This window comes from Lagenorhynchus albirostris, chromosome 18, assembly GCF_949774975.1.
Source record: "Lagenorhynchus albirostris chromosome 18, mLagAlb1.1, whole genome shotgun sequence".
Taxonomy (NCBI): domain Eukaryota; kingdom Metazoa; phylum Chordata; class Mammalia; order Artiodactyla; family Delphinidae; genus Lagenorhynchus; species Lagenorhynchus albirostris.
The window spans coordinates 70,743,921-70,766,695 of NC_083112.1; the positions used below are offsets into that span (position 1 = coordinate 70,743,921).

The 22,775-nt window shown below is 42.5% G+C and overlaps 1 protein-coding gene across 1 annotated transcript in view; it reads left to right on the forward strand.

The window, feature by feature from the left end:
- Window positions 1-22,775, forward strand: part of LOC132508534 (protein-lysine methyltransferase METTL21E) — a 135,510-nt gene that overhangs the window by 106,970 nt on the left and 5,765 nt on the right. The window contains exon 11 of the mRNA XM_060128715.1: window positions 18,231-18,312. The gene's annotated coding sequence lies outside the window, so the exon portion shown is untranslated. The remainder of the gene's footprint in view (window positions 1-18,230; window positions 18,313-22,775) is intronic.

The following is a 22,775-nucleotide window of genomic DNA, read 5'->3' on the forward strand; positions in this document are numbered from 1 at the left end:
CTCCACCACAGACCCAAAGACCCTATTCTCCCCACATCTGTGCTCTTGAAAGTGAGTTTATGTCAGTTCATTTGCTCTGCCAGATTTGTGCGTGATGTGCAGCCCTTAGGGTTACTTTCTTGAACTGGCCTTCATGGAGGAACTGGGATGTGGGCAACCAGGGTGTGGCTAGAGCTGAAGAAGCATGGTCAGCTCGGCGGTCTCAGCCCCAGGAATTATGAAATGAGTGGAAGTGAGCTTCCTTTTGAGTTTTCAGAATTTTATTTATTTTCTTTTCCCGCCCTATTGAGGTATGATTTCATACAAAGTGAAGTAAGTCAGAAAGAGAAAAACAAGCATCGTATGTTAGTGCATATGTGTGGAATCTAAAAAAGTGGTACAGATGAACCTATTTGTGGGGGATAGAGATGCAGGCGTAGAGAATGGACATGTGGACATGGGGTGCAGGGAAGGGGAGGGTGGGGTGAACTGGGAGATTAGGATTGACATATATACACCACCACGTGTAAAATAGATAGCTAGTGGGAACATGCTGCATAGCACAGGGAGCTCAGCTCGGTGCTCTGTGATGACCTAGATGGGTGGGATGGGGGGGTGGAGGGAGGGAGGCCCAAGAGGGAGGGGAGAGATGTATATGTATAGCTGATTCATTTTGTTGTACAGCAGAAACACAACATTGTAAAGCAATTGTACTCCAACAACAACAAAAAAGAATTGTATATGTCTAGGTTGTACAATGTGATTTTTTTAACATACACAATGTGACGGTTTGATATATGTACACACTGTGAAAGGATTAACGCAATCACATTAATTAACATCTGCCTTATCTCACATGGTTACAATTTTGTGTGTGTGTTTGTGCGTGCGTGTGTGTGTGGTGAGAACACAAGATTTACTCTCTTAGCAAATATCAGTATATAATACAGTATTATTAACTATAATAGTCATGTAGTACATTAGATTCCCAGAACGTATCCATCCTATAAATGAGAGTTTGAGCTTCTGAATCCAAACCTGTCCCTTCCCCCAGCCACTGGAGGACAGAGCTGTGGCTGTCAACACACTCTCGTTGACAAGCCCGGGAGGGAGGCTAAGTGACTGAATAGACCCTGGTCTGGTAATCCTAAACCGTGTATTAATTTCTCCTACAAGGTGATCCAGTAAACAGTAGAGAATCGCCTACTGTCAAAGCTGCTTTTGCGCTATAGAGACAGGACAAGAACAGTTGACATTCAGTGGCAGTGCACTGCCTGTCATGGCTGCAGCAAGAGGGAACACACGGTTCATTATGAAGAGAGGCACCTTTCCTACTGCTCTGGGTTTCCAACATGTGTGTCCTTCCAAGCAGCCCAAAGGAACAGGTGGCCACCTCTGCAGAGATGACCTCTGTCCTGTGTTGAGTGGCGCTCCTTCAAAACTCATGTCTAGAACCTCTGAATGTCACCGTCTTTGTAAATAGGGTCTTTGCAGATGTAATCCAGTTAGGACAGGTCATGCTGGAGCAGGCTGACCACTGAATCTGACATGACTGGTGTCCTTACAAGAAGAGGAGAACGTGGACGCACAGACATCGACGCATGTGCCAGCCACGAACCCCAAAGATTTCCGGGGACTACCAGAGGCTGGAGAGCCAGGGAAGGATTCTTGTTTAGAGCCTTCAGAGGGAGCGTGGTCATGCTGACAGCTCGGTTTCAGACTTTCAGCCCCAGGAACTGTGAAGAATACATTTCTGTCATTTAAAGCCACGCAGTCAGTGGCGGTTTGTTGTGGCTGCCCGAGGAAGTGAATACAGCCTTTCTCCGGCGATGCTCATCGGGGGAACTGCGGCTGTTCAGTTCAACTACAGATAATAAAACCCATCCAGGTGGTTGGCATGATCAGCTGTAGGGTCCCACGTAGCCCCTGGGGAGAGAGGGGCAGGGTGCAGGCAAGGCCTGCTGGGTGAGGTGGGTGATTATAAACCTGGCCAGTAACTGTGGCCCATTCAAGGCCACGGATATTCGTGGCCGTGTGGAGTTTTATTGGCCTCATATTAGGGCAAATCAAGGATGTTGCCTTATATGCCGCCTGTGACACCTGTGTCCAAGTTAAGGCCCTCTCCTGAGGAAATGTGACTTTCAAAGCACCTCTGGAATATTGTTAATCTAGACTTCTGCTCTGGTCTATCCCTTTTCTATGTAGCTGAATATTCGTTTATTTATTTTCGCTCATGGTTTTTCCCTTCCCCTCCCGCCATATCCTAGCATAGAGTTTGCCTACTTTTGTGTTTCTTGCCCCAGGAAAATTTTGTGGCAGAGTGGAAAGCAGAAGCTGTCTGCAAAACTTTTCTTTTTTTTCCAAAAGCGGAAGTCCCGGGGTGGGGAGGTATGTGGAATGCCTTACAGAAAGCAACACAGTGGCTTGGAAGAAACATGACCAGAGAAGGATTTTCCCCCGACTAAAAGAAAGTTTCAGAAGTGGGTGGGTGAAAGGGTGAGAAAAGCATCGGGCACTTTCATGGTTCCCCAGGGTAGCCCCCAGAGGATGGGGTAAGTCTCCTAAAAGGAACAGCTGCCTGGTGCATCCTGGCAGAGAGAATTCACAAACAGCTTCCTCAGATATGCCTCTGCCCCGGCTGGGCACAGGGCTGCAGAAATCTGCTGGAGGATCGGGCAGAAATGAAGGGAACATCTCAGTGCGTTTCCTGTGTAAAGCACTGAACTGTGCGTAGCCCTGGATTGGTGGGATGGGACCCCAGGAATGACTGAGGCTTCCTGCAAATATGAAAGAAGGTAGGCTCACAACTGCGATTAAATTGATTTATAGAAAGTAAAGATGTGTGTCGTTTCCTGCACCTTTGAGTTTGTGGACTGAAAGTCATACCCCCATATGGTACTTTTTCTAAAGGAAGAGATACCTACCAGGAAGGCACACTTCAGCCGCCCTGTGCTCAGTCAGAGCAGATCCGTTCTCCTAGAGTTCTTCCTCGCCCCTGGACTGCACCACCAGGTTTCCGACAGCAGCCCCCATTTATCTCTTGATGTTGGAGGGCACTCTTTGAAGCCTCCCACATTTATACTTATTTCACCACCCACTACCCACAAACCAATGGCCAAAAAAAAGCACTTGACACATCCCATTAAATCCCCATACTGCTTAAAATCCCTATAATGCTTATACCTTTGAACCCCCTACCGACTTGTAGGTAACATTTTAGCTGCACCCCATCCATGTAGAATATTGTTTTGGCATGACATCCCATTCCTTCTTTCTACTTCATAGTACTATCACCATCCTGCAGGGCAGCCAGTGTCTCAGTGAAATACAAGTGTCTTAGAAGTATCCTGAAGTCCATAAAGGGGAGACCCAATGTACAGAGGTCATGGAATCATGTCTGATTCTCTCAATACATCAACTTCACCTGCCTATGCCAGAAGTTTTAGAATGTTCTCTGGGACCCTTCAAGGTGAAAAGAGATCGTCTCTGTGGCCTGTAGATTTCCATTGCCCCTCTTGTTGTTGACTCCTTTCCGCTTTCCCTGATGTACCAAGATGCTGCCATTCTCTTTGACTCACGTGATTGGCTTGATGAAAGAGAGAAAAGTCCAGGCAGAACTAGACTCTCAGAAATGCAGCATGGACCGTCCAACAGGAAGAGTACTTCCCTGAAGGGATTAGGAATCCTGCAAGGCTTTCCCCTAAGTGGCTTACAGAAACCCAGATCGTGTTTTGCTATGTGATGGTGGAGTGGGCTGGTGGCGGTGATACTTGAACGAACACTCCTTAACCAACAACTCCTCTTTCTTCAGTCGTCACAGAGGGCATGCTACAAAGAGGAGATTTCATTCTGTTTTGTACCCGAACACATGCAATTGCTCACATTTCCTGAATCGCTACATTTTGGATCTCATTCATTCATTGATCAGTTATTGGATTGCCTATTATGTACCAGGCACTTTTCTAGGCAATGAGGAAGCACTAATAAAACACATACATGTTGCCTTATCTCTTCCTTATGGGTTTGGCATATTTGAACAACTTCTTACTTTCTGAGGCCACCTTATTCAGACTTGCCTTTTCCTTTCCCCTCTGTGAAGAAGACAAGGTTAGCTCCTGGGACCCCATCCTGAGGTAGAGCCCCAGGTCTTCCCTAAGTTTCAGAGGAAATGTTTGACAGAACCTAAAGCAGACTCAAATAAATAGTACTTGAAGGCACTGATAAGGCATCATTTTTGCCCTGGTTTAGGGACGAAGCTAGAGTCTGAATAGTGCTATTTAATTTATTTTTCTGGAGAAGAACGCCTAGGAGTGGGGCAAGGACTTGCAGAAGGATCCTTGCTGAAAGTTAACAAACCCTTCCTTCTGTTGAAGCTTGAGAGCCAAAAGCATTAATTCTTTTCTCCTCAGTGTGTCTGTCACCTTAGCACTTAGATGATTTATATAAAAGCCTTTTGTTGTTTCTCATAATATCACAGAATTTTAAAACCAAAAAGAAAAAGGGAAAGAATAACAAGGATGCTTCTTGGTGAGATGGTGAGACCACCCAGCCTGCCTTCTCCACCTTCACCCAGATGAGACTTTTTTTTTTCTTTTTAAGAAAGGGTATGTACTTTCCCAGTCTTTCAACAGAAAAAAAAAAAAAAAAAAAAAACCATGGATGTTCCCTTGGGTAAAATTTCTGCTAGAAAAGCAAATAACTAAAGTAGGCCTCTGATTTGAGAAAAGATTTTGTAAATACTTCCAGAAAGTCCTGCCGTACTGGGCAGAGAGAATGAAAATGTGCAGTTTTGTGGGAAAGGAAAGCATTGCTTGTCTGCCGAGTTTTCTCACAGAAACACCTGTCTCATCTGAGTCTGTGTCCTGGCTTCTCTTTTTTACTGGGTGAAAGAGAGGCTGTAAATACCACTGGGGATAGTTGATAGGCTTGTCTGTGCCTCTTCTCCATCATGTCTAGTATCTAAGTCTGTCTGATAAGTCCATTTTACTTTTACCCAACAATTATTTATTGAGCAACTACTGTGTTCCAGGCTTAGTGCAGCTGGTTATTTTCAAGGCAAGGCTTTTTTCTCATTATGGTTTATGAGCATATATAAAGTGAGTGTTGAAGATAGTGCAGATGTTTAAAACTGAATTATTGAATCTGAGATAAGAGGGTTTTTAAGTATCAAATGGACACTTTGTTCAACAACCTACTCAAATCTTCAGGTGAAGTACCTGAATAGATTCAAGTGCTCACGTAGACCAAAGAAATAATGCTGGATCAGAGACAAAACAAATGATTGTGGAATAATAGACCCAACACTTTCCAAAGGAGCCAGTGGTCAATAGCCCTCTCGTACTGTGGTACACGTTTTATAATACATCTGTTTTGAGGTGTGTGACATGTTCATAAGGTCATGAGTATTTTTCTCTATAATGAGTGCATTATGAGCATACAATCTGTAGGTGGCCACTTGGAGGCAGTCCACTTTCAGATCGATGTCAAGATGCAGTTTCAATATTGCTGAAGAAATCATTTGTTGATTTGTTTGTGTTTATTCTTTAATTGTCTGGAAGTCTCCTTATAAGGAGGAGATAGAGTCACAGATCCTGGCTATGAAGAGGATGAATGTCATTGGCAGTATTTATGGGCCATGGAGAGCACCCCAGATTATATGAAGGACATTTACTTAGCCTTTCCTGCCCACAGTGGATGGGTCTCAGAAGATCTTGGGTCAGAAGGCATCCAATCCAGGAAGGTTCATTCCTTATCCTTCCGCTAATGCTGACAGAAAAGTGTTCTAGGAAGTCCCCAAGTGCAGAGCTGAAAGCGGCAGAGCTAGGTAAAGGATTTGGGAGAGGATTCTCACTCTCCTTAAACCTCCTTACTTACCCCTGTTCTTAGAGATAAACCCATAGAATCACAGGAAGCACCTGGTGTCTTTACCTTTCCTTATGAAATGATAGGCTAAAGGGGTTCTTACTATGTGAGTCACGTTCGCCAATGTTCCTTAGTCGGAAAGATGATGACTTGATAAGCAGACAGCTTGTTCAGTGTGGACTTTCTGTTTCATATTTATGATCATGTGAGCAGATTGAATAAACCAGTGTTCTTTCCTAAGAAGGAATGTATAATAATAAATGTCCATGGGATGGAAAGTGTGGGAAGCGGCTAAAGTGATGGGATCAAAATCTGTGGACCGGAAACCACAATACTTACCTCCCCTCTTTCTGCTGCTCTCCTGCCCAGGGCCCTTTGAGAGTGAACAGAAATGGGTGGGATGATCTTGTCAGTGGAAACTAGCCCAACTGTAAGTGAGCTGACTGACGAGAAAGACCAAGGTTGGCCACTGCTTTACAACAAAAAGTACTCCATGCAATTGAAGGTCTTCATTGAACTTGCAGAGCTTAAAAGCCCATCCCGTATTCCATTACCCTGTAACCTGCAGAAGAACGACACATGGTTATGTAAAAAGAGAAAGATGCATGTAGTGGAAAAAATCTCTCAAGATTAGGAATAAAAGAAATCTGACTTTTAATCTTAGTCACTTGTTGATTGTATGTTCTTGGGCAAGTCACATCACCACTATGAGCCCCAGTTTTCTCCTCTGTGAAATGAAGTTATTAATAACATCAATTTCACGATGTTTTTTTTTTTAAAGCATTGAATATATGTGTGCAGTGCTTTGTAACATAAAATGTCCTTAGCTATTCCTGTTCTTTTTTTTTTTTTTTTTGCGGTACGCGGACCTCTCACTGCTGTGGCCTCTCCTGTTGCGGAGCGCAGGCTCAGCGGCCATGGCTCACGGGCCCAGCCACTCCGCAGCATATGGGATCTTCCCGGACCGGGGCACGAACCCGTGTCCCCTGCATCGGCAGGCGGACTCTCAACCACTGCGCTACCAGGGAAGCCCTATTCCTATTCTTAATAAGCATAATGATAAGACCTGATCAAGAGAGTCTTTGAGACACACGTAGTCTTGGTGAGCAATGGAAGTGTCTGTTCTTTTTTTTGGGCCGTGCAGTGGGGCATGTGGGACCCTAGTTCCCGACCAGGGGTAGAACTCGCGCCCCCTGCATTGGAAGCACGGAGTCTTAACCACTGGATCACCAGGGAAGTGCCCACGTCTGTTCTTTTAGGCTGCTGTTTTGTTCAGACCAAACAAACACCAACATCCATTTCTTGAGAAGTTTAATCTCTTCCACTTGTTAGCTTTGTGCAAAGCGCAGTTTAACACTGATGTCATCCTAGTTGTGTGCAGTCGGCACGAGAGCAGGGTTTAGGGCAGCCATAGTATAACTGCAAGTATTCATCTTGATCAAGATCTGACAAAAATATGCACGTGAAAGCCAGTACAAATCAGAAATGTGAATTAAGAAAGATCCCCCATTTAGGAGCTATGTCCAATAACACGTCAAGATAAACTACTGTGGAGCCAAGTTGCAGAACTGCTCGCAGGTGTATATCATTCTAAGGCAAGAGGATTCTGGTTGGGAGGAACCCTCGGGTCGCTGGCATCAGTCTGAAGTTCAGGTACGTTGGAGGAAATGACATTCTAATACTGGGTTCCACAGCGTCAGTCTTCAAGCAGTACACTGGGTTTACTGAAACAACGAGCATCTTTAATGTCTTTAGATGTCCCCGACTGTATTTCATGTTTATAAGGACCATATTAGTTCCCTAAGCTATTGGCTGGGATCCATCTTTTAGTAGATAAGATAAATAAGGAAAACCCCATTTTTGTATACTAGGTCTTGGCACATATACTAGTAATCAAGTACATTTCAGGGTCAGCTGAAGAATTTATTTTTACATCTATGGATTCCACTTGGATAACGCTGGCTACCCGAGAACCAAGACTGATCCTCTAAAATGTCAGTGTATCTGTTCTGTCATTTACCATCAGCTTTCCATGTTTTTATTTCCACAGAATGGTCTATTAATAAGAACATACCATGGCCTTAGAAGGGGTTAAAGTAAAATATTTTGCATCTGACATAGATGATCGACTAATTTAATAACGTTCTTCTGTTAACACATGGAGCTAATTGTGCATCTTCTTGAGACAAAGTTTGTTTTCTTTAGCCAGACTTCTGTGTTTGGCTGTAACATTTTTGTCACCAGCACCTCCACCACCACTATTAAGCAGAAACCCCAGCCATGGTACTCAACAAAGAAGTGGCAAGCCTCCAAGAAATATATTTCCCACAAATACACAGCTGAGAGCATTGAAAACTGCATAGGTCTGGTTTATGTTTGGTTCACCTCCAACATCTCATGCATACATTCTGAGTTGAATGAACTGGTGACAATCTCGCAGAATCACTCATGAACTCTGAAATTTCTGTTCTGACGTCTACCACCTCAGCCTTTGTCTTATGTGATAGTCAAGTGTTTGCGGACAGAGTCCATCAAAGAATGGTGACCAAGCTGCGGACGGTTTGCACTGTTTTTAATCTTTTGGTGTAACCTCAGGAGGATTTGCTCAAATTCAGTGAAGGAAAAATCCTCCACTCACCACTTCGCTCAGGCAATATGAGAACCAGATGGGTTTCCACATGCTGCCCGATTGCTACTGTCTGATGTCGACAACTGGAGTTCTGCACATCTGTGCCCTGACATCACGGAATGCCCTAGCCCTGACATCACGGAATGCCCTAGCCCTTCATTTTGCTCAGTAGACTACACTAGAGCATTTTTTTTTCTAATTCCTGTAGGAATGAAACCATCATTCAAAAGGCACCTTGTCCTAGCCATTTGTAAATTAATTTGTTAATGAAACATTACATCAGGATAGTACTTTACAGTTTACAAAGTGCTTTCACTTCCTCATTTAATCCTTAAAATAACCTTGTGAAATAAGCAGGGCTGTTGAAAGAGGCTAAACAGTTGAGGAGAATTCCAGTGTGCTACTATTCCTGTCTTTAAAAATTGGGTGTTAACATATATGGACTAACATTGAATTATGGCCAAGTATCAACATGTATCAGCTCCCTAGAATGTGTTTCTTCCTAAGGCAACATAATTTCCATACATAATTTATGGAGGACTGGATTCTCAGACATTTACACTGATGCCCATAACTGTATCCAAGAATGGTTTTGTTCCCTGGGAGTGGGAGTGGGGATGGGCATTCGGGAGGAGTTTGAACTGCAGGTTACAACGTTTTGAAGTCACATTTCTTCATCTTAGAATATCATGTTGATTTAGAAAAATATCTACATGTTTATTTTTGCCACACAATGTTGAGCAAAATTGACACACCTGGAAGATACACCATACTCATATCTAACTGTATATCCCGGTTTGAGAAATTTAGGTTGTTTAGCACATACTATCTGTTCAAACAAGGATTTCCTTAGTTCTTTTTCATAGTCTACAAGTGTCCAGCTAAAAATATTGGAATAGTATTGGGATAGATTTTTCCTGAGATTGTTTGGGTCTTCATTCAGGCGTTGTAGTTAAGATGACCATGCTGATACTGTGGCTGTGGAAGCAATGCCTAGCTGGCATTTCCCCATGGAGAAATGCTCTGTAGGCTCTGATATGGAGATGCAGTTTTCTTGAGCCAGGGGCTTGAGCTAAGCCTCGAAGCAGCTCCTCACAAGCAAATAAGCTAAGGATGTACCTCTTCTCTCAATTCTTGGCCTATGGAATCAAGTCCAAATTTATCTGCAGGGAAAACAAGGGCCTTTGCCATCTGACCCCATCCCATGCATCTGTTTCATCTTCTGCTTCTTGCACTTTTCTCTTCCCCAGTACTTGGGTTCTTGTAGTCTCTGAATACAGGAGAACTTCTTGTGTTTTGCACTTTTGCACATTTGCGCACACTGTTCTCTCAAACACTCTCTTGTCCTGTTGATGAGAATGACTAAGTCCTTTTCCTTCAAGTGTTTCCACAAGGATTACTTCTTTCTATTAATCTTTCTCATGCCCTAAAGCAGACTGAGGGTGTGATTTTATGTCTCCTCTACATTTGCAAATCTCACCATGGTCCCAAGCACCACATATTTATTGCTTGTCTGTCTGTCTCCCAAATAGATTATAACATACTTGAAAGCAGGAGCCATCTGTTGTGGTGCCTGGCACGGAGTGTATACTCAAGTGGTCGGTGAAAGAATGAACAAAGGACCATGTGATTCTGCAGCAGTCATTTTAAAGTGGCTTTTTTCAGACGTCATCCCAAAATAGCAGTATAGAGGGAAATATACCTTGTTGTTTTTCTCTTTAAGTTACAGAATATAGTATCCACTTTGAAAATTATAATCTTAAAAAGTGATTTGATTGTACTTTTGGGGTTTACTAGAAGCATTATTTTGATGAAATGCCGTTAGGAATGTTGTATAAGGATGGAGGATAGTAAATGTCCCTATAAAACACTAAGTTATAAAAAATCATATATACTCACTAAGTTATCAATTAAGCGGCTTCACTGACAATAAGATTTATAGGTTAAGTTACAGTGGGAGAAAGTTGTAGTGGCTCTAGTATCATATAAATAATAATGGGTTATTTTGCCCAGATTATTACAGTAAGTCCCCTGCATACGAACGAGTTCTGTTTCGAGAGTGCATTCGTTAAGTCCAACAAAATTAGCCTAGGTACCCAACTAATAATCGGCTATACAGTACTGTACTGTGATAGGTTTATAATGCTCTTCACACATATAATACATAAAAAATAAATACAAAAAATAAAACATTTTTAATCTTACAGTACAGTACCTTGAAAAGTACAGTAGTACAGGACGACAGCTTGCATCCAAGGGCTGGTATTGAGTGAAAAGGCAAGAAATAAAGATACTGTACTACTGTACTCTACACAGTACCACACAGTAAAGTACACAAAAGCACAACCACTTGTAGAGGATGCACGCACGTGACAAAGTACGCCAGACGCAAGAACTAACTTATGTGATTGGACATGCAAATGCACGTTCGCATCTTTGAAAGTTCGCAATTTGAAAGCTTGTATGTAGGGGACTTACTACTTCGCTTTGTTGTTGTTGGTAAGGATGGAGCCTTTGTAGTAACTGCTTGTTCTCAATTCTTCTGAGATATGTTGTGAACTCAGTGACTTGTCACAGGCTTTAACGTGTGACTACATTATTGCAACCAAGAAAGCAGGATAATTAGAAGGTCAGGGTTGTGGATGAAGGGCCAGAGCCTGAGTCTGTGACTCTTTGTTTGAGTTATTATTGTTAGAGGGTGTTGCAGCTCTTGTTACACGACGCTCCAAAGTTAGGATTTATCAGTTATGCTGATCAGATGAGCCTCTCCAGTTTTACTCTTTTTCTTTCTCTCTCTTCTCTTTCTTTGCTTATGGATCAAGGTGAGTACCATTTAGAGCACTCTCCCCCTTCCCCATATTGGACCAGGCAAATGTAAGTGAAAATAGTAAGATAAACCAGGATGGGGCGCATCTATAGGGTGGTCTAGGAGTCACAAGGACACATGAACCCTGTCTACTTCAGAGGATTATTGAGAAAAGCAAGTGACCTAAGTAAGTGAGGTACCTGGAATCAAATTAAAGAAGGGAATTTATGTGTTCAGGAATAGCATTGTGTCTTAGTCTGTTCAGACACTATAACAAAATACGACCCACTGGGCGGCTATAAACAGGAGCAATTTATCTCTCACCGTTCTAGAGGCTGGTAGTCCGAGATAAGGGAGCCAGCATGGTCAGGTGAGGCCGTCTTTCGAGTTGCAGATTTCTTGTGTTAGCATTGCAACATACGAATTTGAGGGGCAGAGGACTCAAATGTTCAGACCACAGTGTATTGGAAAACACACGTTGTGTTTATACTTTCATTTCTTCTTTCTTAACAGCTAATAATATTTCAAAATCAAGAAAGGAGTTTGAGGTTACAGAGGACACTCATAATCTTAGTTCATAAGCAGAGATAGATCCTCAATCAAATTCCTCGTGACCACAGCCACCGCGTGCACAGTGTGCTTCTAAAGTATGCCAGTGGAATAATATCCTCCTGCCAAATGATTCTGATTCTTCTTCTTATGAGGAATGATAATGTATGTGATGTTACAAGTTCTCCCTTTTAATGGCTTTGATCAGCAGAATCCCTTTCCTACTGATACAGTAATGCTATGTGGCATCAAGTCTCCAAAGACAGCCCCGTGAACTACGCTTCGGGGTATCCACTTCTTTGTGTTGTCTTCTCCTCCAGTAGGTGTGGGCTGGTCTGTGGCTCATGTTGACCATGGAATGCAAAGGGAGGGCCACTGTGTCAGTTCCAGCTCTAGCTTTTAAGAGACCAGCAGCTTCTGTCTCTCTCTTGGAACAGTCCCTTTTCGGGAGTGCAAGAAGTCTGGCTATCTTGTTGAAGAAACCATGCAGAGAGGCCCTGAGCCCCTAAGGGGAGGGAGAAGGGCTCAGTCTCCCAACATCCCAGTTGAGCCTCCAGATGACTCCAGCCCCTGCCAACATCTGGTTACAATCTCATGAAGGACTCCAAGGGAGACAGACCATCAGAGTGATTTGTTCTGCAGCAGCAGATAACTAAAATAGTATCAAAATATCAAAATCATATCACAGAATCTCTGATAGAACATACATGTTGGAAAACACTTGATTCTTGGTTTCCAGGAGGGTCCAACTGCTATTGGACAGGCTGATGTTGCTGGAAGACTGGTTCAACTCTGATTTAAGGTGAAGCTTACATTGAAAAGATCCAATGACTTACTTTTGAGGATTCTTAGCATTCCAAGATGACCCGTATAATTCAGACATGAAGGATGCTTTCAGAGACTCTCCTCACGCCCCCCACCATCCACCCACCCACCCAGAAGTTTAGCCTCAGAAATCAAAATATTTTCCAACACTATTTTGTCTTCTCCAGCCCTCACACTTGCAACCAAATTCTTAACTTGTTCTAATATTCGTAGCCTCACTCTTTGTCCGACGTAAAAAGCATAGAGGAAAGGGTAAGATATACGAAGATTATGATTTTGTAAGAAGATGGAACCTGCAAAGACCTAGGGCTGGGTGGATGGGTGAGAAAGGAAGAAAAAGGAAAGGCATAATTAAAATGAATTAGCTCTTTCTTAAATCTCAGATCTTCCAAAAATTTCTTATGATTTTGGTGATGCTTTATACGTATAAAGCCCTTGGTGGTTTTCAAAACCTGTTTTCACTTACAGTAGATCACTTGATTCTTGTACCAATTCTGTGAAGTAAGCAAGACATTATTCCTCTTAGTTTAGAGATGGATTTTAAAATTATTTTAAGCGGTGGAAGCTCCCTTTTTGGCAAACTCTTATATGGAGCCACAGTACATAAAAGCGATACCAGTGGATCTGTTCTGGTTCAGTTGGAGGATTGAAGGGGTGGGTTGGCCTTGCTCTCTGTTTCCTCTTCATCATCCTGTGGCAAACCCTGGGGCATGTTTGTAGAACGAAAGCAGCACTTAATCCTGAATTTTGACTTAATCCCAAACTTGGTGAAACAAACAAGCTTTGTTTACCTGAAGATTTCTTCCAGCTAACACTACTCATTTCCAGTCCAGTGTAGTTCTTCCTTCTTTCTCTGTGGATTTTCTGTTTTCCCAGCTGGAGCTCCTACTAGGTGTCATTTGAGATTCTTCCTCTTTGTGACTCATTTATGGCATAAAATGACATCTTGGGTCATGATGAGCAGTGCCATCCATCCATTTATCCACCCACTCACCTCTCCACCATGCATTTTCCAATCATCCACCATCCATTCATCCATCCTTCCATATATATAGCCTACATCCATTCATTCACCTCTTCATCTGCCCATCCATTCATCCATTTTTTCCATTCATTTTTGTCAGAAATAAAACAAATGGGGAAAAGAATAAAATATACCAAGAATATGGTATATATTTACTTATCCATCTATCCATCCATCCATCCATCCAGTAAACATCGTAAAATATCTGCCCTCATAAAGCCTAAATGTCAGGAACAGACCATGACTCTTGTTTGATTACGAAGTTATAAGTAGGTAGGCATCTTACTTCAGTGGGTAGGATGAAGCACATATTTTAAAAAGTAGATTAATCATCGTGGTACTTTTATTTCCTAGGGCTTCTGTGAGAATTCAAGAGATAAAACACTGAACAGTATTGCCCAGAGTTGTCTGAAGAAAGATGCCAGGGGAACAAAAGAACACCACAATTAACGCTCTCAGTAACTTACAGTTATGGCCCTAAAGCAAAAGCCAAAGCTGATAATGCAAGTCCAGGCTACTAAATTTTCCATAATGATCCTCCAGGGAGGAAGGAATGGAAGCAAAGTTGTGCCACAAATGATTTATTCTAAATAAAAAAAAGAAAATAGTTTTTGGCTATGAAGGTTTCTCTCTGTCTGTCCCAAGGAATGGGGATGGTTGGCCGTTATTGGTTGACAGGAAGAAACTGACGCAAGCTGCTGAATTTACAAGTCACTTTTTAGAATAAGTTTTACAGAGCAGGGAATTGGAGTAGTTGGTCTGCTGTTCATGGTCACTGTTGAAACTTGGATCCTTATAAGTACTGGGAAAAGGCGGGGAAATGAAACAGGTTTTTAGGCTGAGATTCAGGAAGGAAGTCTACCCAGACTCTGGATGTAACATCTGATAGGAAATAGAGTATTCCCTTGCTACTTGTGGAAATGCCACTTGATAATGAGTTTTGACCCAATTTCTTTCCTCGTAGCAGCATGATAATTTAAAATCACCAGGGACACATTCTGCCACCTTTTAAAAAAAAGTTATGCTCCTTGACTAAACAAGGATAGCCCCCCTTAATCTGACCTAATCTTACACAACATCCCATTCTCACAGTGTATTTAACTTAGGATTTTAGTGGTCTTGACTCTCGAAATATTAACCTTTAGACCAGTTGTCTTTTAGGGTTTCCTGGGGCTTATTCCTGGATATGATACATAGTCATGAAAGTTCTGTTAGCGTATTATTTGCAGAGCATTTGTATATGTTCTCCTAGATTGATCACCCACCCCCTTCAGGGTACTTTCCACTTAAAATGTGATCAATGGTATTATTCTTAAGGCCATTATTTCCTAACTGAAATTTGTTGAAGTTTTCATTCATCCATTCATTTTTATTTTTATTTTTATTTTTGTTTTCCCCAAATAGCAGAGACAGACACAGCACAGAAACTAAATGTCTTCACTGATTTGTGTTTTTTATAAGCTGTGTTTTCAGAATGTGCAATGAGATTCCCATTTATGAGAGGCTGGCAAGGTGAAATTGTGTGAACAGTCTCCAGTTTCAATATGGATTCATTTGGAAGAAAGAATTGGAAAGGACAAAAAGAGTACAAATGGGGAATGTTATCAGAACCAGTGGATCCAGTGAAAAATGGTAGGATCTAAAGCCACATGAGAGTTTAGTACTGGTGCTAATTCTTATTACCTGTGCGAGTAACGAAGTCTCAACTGCTCTGAGCCTCCTTTCCTTATCTGTAAAATGAAAGTGATAATGAAATGGGCTTGGAAAAACCACAGAAATGTTCCCAGTTTGCAGATGCATAAGGGTGATGAATCAGATTGCTTTCATATTGGTTGATTACCAAACCGGCGAAAGAGCAGAGCAAAGGATAGATGCTGATATTCAGAACACAAGTGAGAGGAGCTAGGTCTCCGATGTCGTGCCCTTGGTCCCCAGGGAAACATGCAAAAATTAGAGGTCCCACCTGTCTACACCATGTGAGGAATCTCTCCTCCCACTCAGGCTAGCAGTGTGGGTGACCCACCTGAGAAACACCACTGTCATCTTGGTTCCCTAGCTCTTTCAGAAACTGTCATCTTGGTTCCCTAGCTCTTTCAGAAACACCACTGCCAACTTGGTTCCCTAGCTCTTTCAGAAACACCACTGTCAACTTGGTTCCCTAGCTCTTTCAGAAACACCATTGTCATCTTGGTTCCCTAGCTCTTTCTGGACTACTCACCTGTTGTGTATTTCCTTTTTGCTTCCTGCCTAGTGGGTGTCAGCATTGCCTAGAGTTCCTCCTGCCTCTTTCTTCTCCTCTCCTTTTTCGTGATCTCCTTTGGATGATCTGACACCATTTGACAAACTCCTGTTTCCACATGGCGTCCACTGCTACCTACATCCAGAAAATACTCAAATTGGTCTCCAGCCTCAGTCTCCAGCCTTAACCTCCTACTGGACACCTCTACTTGAATACCCCATAGGCAACCTGAAATTACTCAGCCCAAACTCAATCCTCTACAGACATGTTCTCTTTTAGTCAATAGAACATTCAGCTCCTCATTCTTCAAAGCCGGAATTTGGGAGATCGCCCTACACTCATTGCCACTCTGTCCTGGGAGCGCAGGCTCCCTGTTTCCACACCGACTCTACTCCAGTTACCCCTCTAGTGCTGCGGCAATCATCTTCGTCATATTCAAATTAAATGATATGATTTCTTTGTCTGAAATGCTACTATGACTCTCCACTGCCCTAAGGTGAGAGTCCAGGTTTCTTTGTAGGATGCATCAGACCCTCCATGGTTGGGCGGCTGGCTCCTGTCTTGTCATTGTTCCCTGGCATACCCGTGGGCCACAGATGCTCACTTCATGACTAGGAACCCAGGGCCCTGGGCTCAGCAGTTTCCCTGTCACTTCTGAGCCTTTAATCCCCTGCTCTCTCTGGCATAAATGGTTTTCTCTCTTTTATCCACATGATAAACGTTTTCTTGTCTTCAAAGCTCACCTCAGGGTCTCTTTCTTATTTTCTAGACTCTTCTTGGCTGGACTTTCTGTTTTCCTACAGCGCTCTTGAAATACTTCCTTCAAAGCATTTGTAGAAGTCTATGCTGTCGCGTAGGTGCTAGTTCATTTTTCTCCCTCTCTCCCTGGACCTTCAGTGAGCACTTTGACAGCAGGAACTCTTCTTTAATTCATACCTAGCCCCGCGCATATTGCCTGGCACAAAGTAGGAGCTAAATAACGCTTTTCTGGAAAAAAAAAGTGAATGTATTGAATAAAAGATCATCCTGAGACATTGCTTGCCTTGTTGTTTTGCAACTGTGTCCTTAACGTTTTGTTTGTTACACAGTGGTGCACCCAGCTACATTGCAGATTCGGTGAGAAATAATCCTGGCTTGTGATTCTTCATATGCCCTCGTCATGAGAAAAGTACGCCCTCCATTTCTCTCTCTCTTTTTTTTTAAAGCTTTTTCTTTTTTTAAAATAATTAATTAATTAATTTTATTTATTTATTTTTGGCTGCATTGGGTCTTCGTTGCCGCGTGCAGGCTTTCTCTAGTTGCGGTGAGCAGGGGTTACTCTTCGTTGTTGTGTGCGGGCTTCTCATTGCGGTGGCTTCTCTTGTTGCAGAGCACGGGCTTTAGGCGCACAGGCTTCAGTAGCTGTGGCACGAAGGCTCAGTAGTTGTGGCTCGTGGGCTCTAGAGCGCAGGCTCAGTAGTTGTGGCGCACGGGCTTAGTTGCTCCGCGGCATGTGGGATCTTCCAGGATCAGGGCTCGAACCCGTGTCCCCTGCATTGGCAGGCAGATTCTTAACCACTGCACCACCAGGGAAGCCCCCATTCTTCTTTTGAAGGATGAGTGAATGTTAGGTGACTGAGGAGGATGCAGACAGACAAAATCATGAGCTGGTCTGAAGCTTCAACAAGCCATTGTCAGGCTCCAGTCCCACTGCTTCAGATGGGGCTACCTTAGAAGGAATTTTCTCTATTTATCCTCCAACTCACCCGCTGCTGCAGCCGCAGCAGAACATGAGTAGTAGATGGAGTAACCGACAGGCTCAGACAGTGGACAATAAACGTAGGAGCGGGAGAAACAGAAGTACAGGCTAGTGTGGGCTGTGGTTAACCCATCGCTGACTATAAAGAAAACGTTTGAAGCAACATCATTTCCAGAGAGGTGGTGGAGCATCAGTGAAGGGAGATGGGTCTTCCTGAGGTGACTCAGTCAGGCTTTACTTGGCTCAGTTGGAGCAAGTTGTTGAGAGGATGTTGAGAGGGAAGACCACCCTTTGGTCTGAGTCCCGCAGGAAGCTGTGGGAGCCGTTACCCAGAGCACAGGCAATGCAGATAGTTCACACGGTGGGAACTGTTTTCCTGGATCTTTTCAAGCGCAATTAGGTGGGTCTGAAATAGAATTTGAAGCTCTCACAACACCTTGACATCAGCGAACCATGAATAAATAAAATTACAAAACCAAAACTCAATTCAAAAGGATTCCATGTGATGATGCCTTTTTCAATAAACGCTGCAGAAAGAAAACTGTGTGGTAAACTGTGTCGTTTCCATTTTCTCCTCAGGGCTTTTTAGATCTGTGTGCTTTTATGCAGAAAAATGTGATTAAAACAGAAAAGCTCTACCGCCATGACTCCTGAACCCCTGGTAGGTGTTCATGGTGGGATTAGGCATGGAGGTGCCTCTGGGGACCTGGGCTAGGCTGGCTGCATTTCCTGATGACATTTCCTGGGGCTGGAAAGACTGTCACTCTCTGCTCCCTCAAAGGACTGTCAATTGTATTAGATTCTCCCTCCGGGAATTGCTCCTTTGGGTTAAGGTATATTTCTAGGAAGTTTAAGTTAAATCACAAATACATTAGAAGGTATAAGTCATATGCTAATCCAATTACAGGCATAAAGACTTTAATGCAAATTTTCCTAAAACACATTTCACAGAATATTATTTTTGAGAAATTATGCAAACGAAGAGGTCTATGGTCAGATGAGCGTGGCAAACACTGGGTTAAATAGAAACAAATTCTTCTCCCCCATTTTCCTCCTGCATCTCTTTTTCTTCTCTGTTTTCTATTTTTAGCTATGAATTTCCCCAAAGCTTTAATATGTTTAGAGTGAATTCCCAAGAAGGGAATATAGTCAACCAAGTTTGCAAAACTTATTTGAACTTGAAAAGCTGTTTATGTGTGTGTTTAGAGAAACAGTTTGGAAAATTCTGTTTTGTAGCAATTAGGTTGCCACATCAGGAACCCGAGAGAGCAGAGGTGGGAAAGCAAGCTTCTGATTTCAGGCGACGGAGGGGCCACACTCATGGAGCTCAGAGTGGGGACCTGAGTGCTTCTAAAACAGAAGGTACACGGGAGGGGGAGTAGGTAGAGTTCAGAGGGCAAAAAGGCAATTCTCCCAAGGGAAGCCAGGGGAAGGGCAGGTCAAAGGAAACAGGGGTTATGTATTTGTTCTGAACTCCAGTTCAGCTCTGGTTTTGAGCTTAACTCAGTAACTGCATGAGAAATCAGATCTCAGCAGACCTGGTTAAGGACGAGTTTGGCTCTTCTCCAAATTGACTGGCTCTCTTGGGTGTTTTTAGGCCCAGGGTGACTTCCTCTGGTTCTCTTAGGATGGCTTTGGGTTCTGAATGTTGCCTCCTGGATTACAGGCTGGGAAGAAGACAGGCCGGCGGGATGACAAAATGAAAAGATGATGAGTTCGGGCTTTGGAAAGGACAGGTTCTGAATCCCAGACATGTGCTTTAGTCTGAGCGTGGCCATTCACCCAAGAGGTGATCTTTTTGCTCAATTATTTTAACTCTCTTGCCTCAGTGTTTTTTTCTTTGTGACATGTGAACACAGTGGTGCCTCAGTACCCACAGGTATTGGTTCCAGTACCCCCAGAGGATACCCAAATCTGGGGATGCTTAAGCTCCTTACATAACATGGTGGGGTATTTGCATGTAACCTATGCAGTCCTCCCGACTACTTTAAATTATCCCTAGATTACTTCATAATACCTAATACAGTGTAAATGGTATGCAAATGGTTGCCGGTATAGGGCAAAGTCAAATTTTACTTCTTGGAAATTTCCGGAATTAAAAAAAATTTTTTTTCGATCTTTGGTTGGTTGAATCTGTGGATGTGGAATCCGTGGACTGTATACAGGCAGACTTTGGAGATATTGCCCGTTTGATTCCAGACCACAACAATAAAGCGACTATCGCAGTAAAGGAATATTGCAATAAAGCGAGTCACACAAAATTTTTGGTTCCCTAATGCGCATAAAAGTTATGTTTACACTATACTGTAGTCTATTAAGTGTACAATGGCCTTATTTCAAATGTACGTATCTTTTTAAAATTAATTTTTATTGGAGTACCCTTGATTTATAATGTATTGTTTCTGCTGTACAGCAAAGTGAATCAGTTATACATGTATCCACTCTTTTTTAGCTTCTTTCCCCATATAGGTCGTTACCGAGTACTGAGTAGAGTTCCCTGTGCTACACAATAGGTGCTTATTAGTTATCCATTTTGTATATAGTCACGTGTACAGGTCGATCCCAATCTCCCAGTTTATGCCTCCCCCCCTTACCCCGTAAAAAATGTATGTATCTCTTAATTAAAAATTACTTTATTGTTAAAAAATGTTAACCGTCATTTGAGCCTTCAGCGAATTGTAGTCTTTTTGCAATAGTAGCATCAAAGATCACTGATCACAGATCTCCATAATTAATATAACACAAATGGAAAAGTTTGAAATATTGTAAGAATTACCAAAATGTGACACAGAGACACGAAGTGAGAAAATGCTATTGAAAACATGGCGCCCACAGACTTGCTCGACACAGGGTTGTCACAGACTTTCAATTTGTAGAAAACACAGTGTCTGTGAACTGCAATAAAGCAAAGTGCAGTACAATGAGGTATGTCTGTACGAACTTGGGTCTCAGTGGTTTCACCTGTTAAATAAAAGCATTACATTAGATGACCTGTAAAATTATTGCTAGTTCTAATGTTCTGAATTAGATTCTATATATCTATATCTAGAATCTCTTCCTATCTATCTATCTATGAACATTCACAATTTTTTAGTAATGAAGAAATGTCTAAAATAATTTCTTTGGTCTGATGTCATATTTTCTTCCGCTTACATCTCTGGAATATTTTGAATGACTATAACAAAAAGATAGACTCTCGGAAGGAAAGAAGCAACTTCATAAACTTGAGATAATATCTATTAAGATAATTTTATTGAGCACGAAACTTTTAGGAATTAGATATCTAAATTATAACTTTATTCTTTGAGTAACTAATGGATAGCCCAATGATGAAATTCCAAGTTATGATTCTGGAAGTTCCTGATGGAAAACATTGAATTTTTAAAGGTTGGCTGTTCTGTGGGCCATGCATACTTGTTATAATGGCTGTGTGTCTCCGCATACTAATTTTTATGTTTGAGTGGCAATGTTTTTGCAGGGCTCTATATTATTCACAAATGCTAGCTCACTCATTCACAGATGAACTTATCAGACAAAGGAAGGAGTGCTTGGCTAGTCCTGTTTTTCTCGATGTGGACGCAGGGGGATGTAGCAGCAACTTCCTTGGAAACTTGGAACTAAGCCAAACTGAGATAGTCCTTCTAGCATCTGATGTTTGATTGGCCAACCCATGAGCAAAGGCTTAGGGCTCTATATTAATAATGAAGAAGATGGATTGTAATAATAATTGAGTCTCTTATTTTGAGCAATTCAGCCTGCTCGTTCCAAGCCCCTCAACCATTTTTTTAAAAAGCACAAGGATGAGAGCCAAAATTAGGATTTAGGCTAACTCTTCCCACTCTTTTATTCCCAGTCTCTGGATACTGTTGTTTAAGTCCTACACAGGCCCGTTAGATGCAGTCTCTCTACCCTCACTGCTACATTTCCAGTCATTTTCATCGCACTCTCATCTCTCTGCTTTCAGCCTCATTTCTTTCCGTTTCACCCTGCTCACCATTACCAAGACCATCTTCCAAAGACGCCCCTTTCATTTCGTCATGCCTCTCAGGAACCTACAGCCCACTGTATTCAGCCTCATCTCTCGGGCTGCTTTTTGAGGCTTTCCGTATTGGGAGCTTGTCTTAGCCAGCTTGGGCCGCTATGACAAGCTACCATAGACGGCGCCACTTAATCAAGTGAAATCTATTGCTAATGGTTTTGAAGGCTGGGAAGTCCAAGATCAAGGGTGCCAGTGAGGTAGGTTATTATTCTGAGGCCTCTTCTCTTGGCTTGTAGGAGGCCGTGTCTCTCTGAGTGCACTCAAGACCTCTTAATTATTCCCTAACGCTTTTTCTTTTGAATTTTCTTTTATTATTTTTTTGATACAGCAGGTTCTTATTAGTTATCTGTTTTATACATATTAGTGTATATATGTCAATCCCAATCTCCCAGTTCATCCTCCCCCACCTCGCTTTTCCCCCTTGGTGTCCATACGTTTGTTGTCTACATCTGCGTCTCTATTTTTGCCTTGCAAACCAGTTCACCTGTACCATTTTTCTAGATTCCACATATAGACGTTAATATGTGATATTTCTTTTTCTCCTTCTGACTTACTTCACTCTGTATGACTTTCTCTAGGTCCATCCACGTCTCTACAAATGACCCAATTTCGTTCCTTTTTTATGGCTGAGTAATATTCCATTGTATATATGTATCCTAATTCTTTTATAATATTAGTGACTCTCCTTGCAAAGCTCTAATCCTATCAGACCAGGGCCCTGCCCTCGTGACCTCTTCTAACCCTAATTATCTCCTAAAGACTCCATCTCCAAATACTATTACACTGGGAGTCAGGGATTCAACAAATTTGGGGAGGACACAAATACTCTGTCCACAACAGTACTCTTACTCATTTCTGTCCTCCTGGGTGCCCATCCTCAGCTCCAGTGTTCTCACCACGAGCACCCCTTCCCCATGCTGTGACTGTCACTGCTTTTGCAGCTGCTACCCTCCAGCCTCACTTCTCCCCCGACCTCCTTCCTACTCCTGTCACCCAGAAGACTTTCTTCCTCCCTTATACTTTCTCAAATTAGACTGATCCTCAAGGCCCACCTCAAATTACACCTGCTCCAAAGAACCCATTTC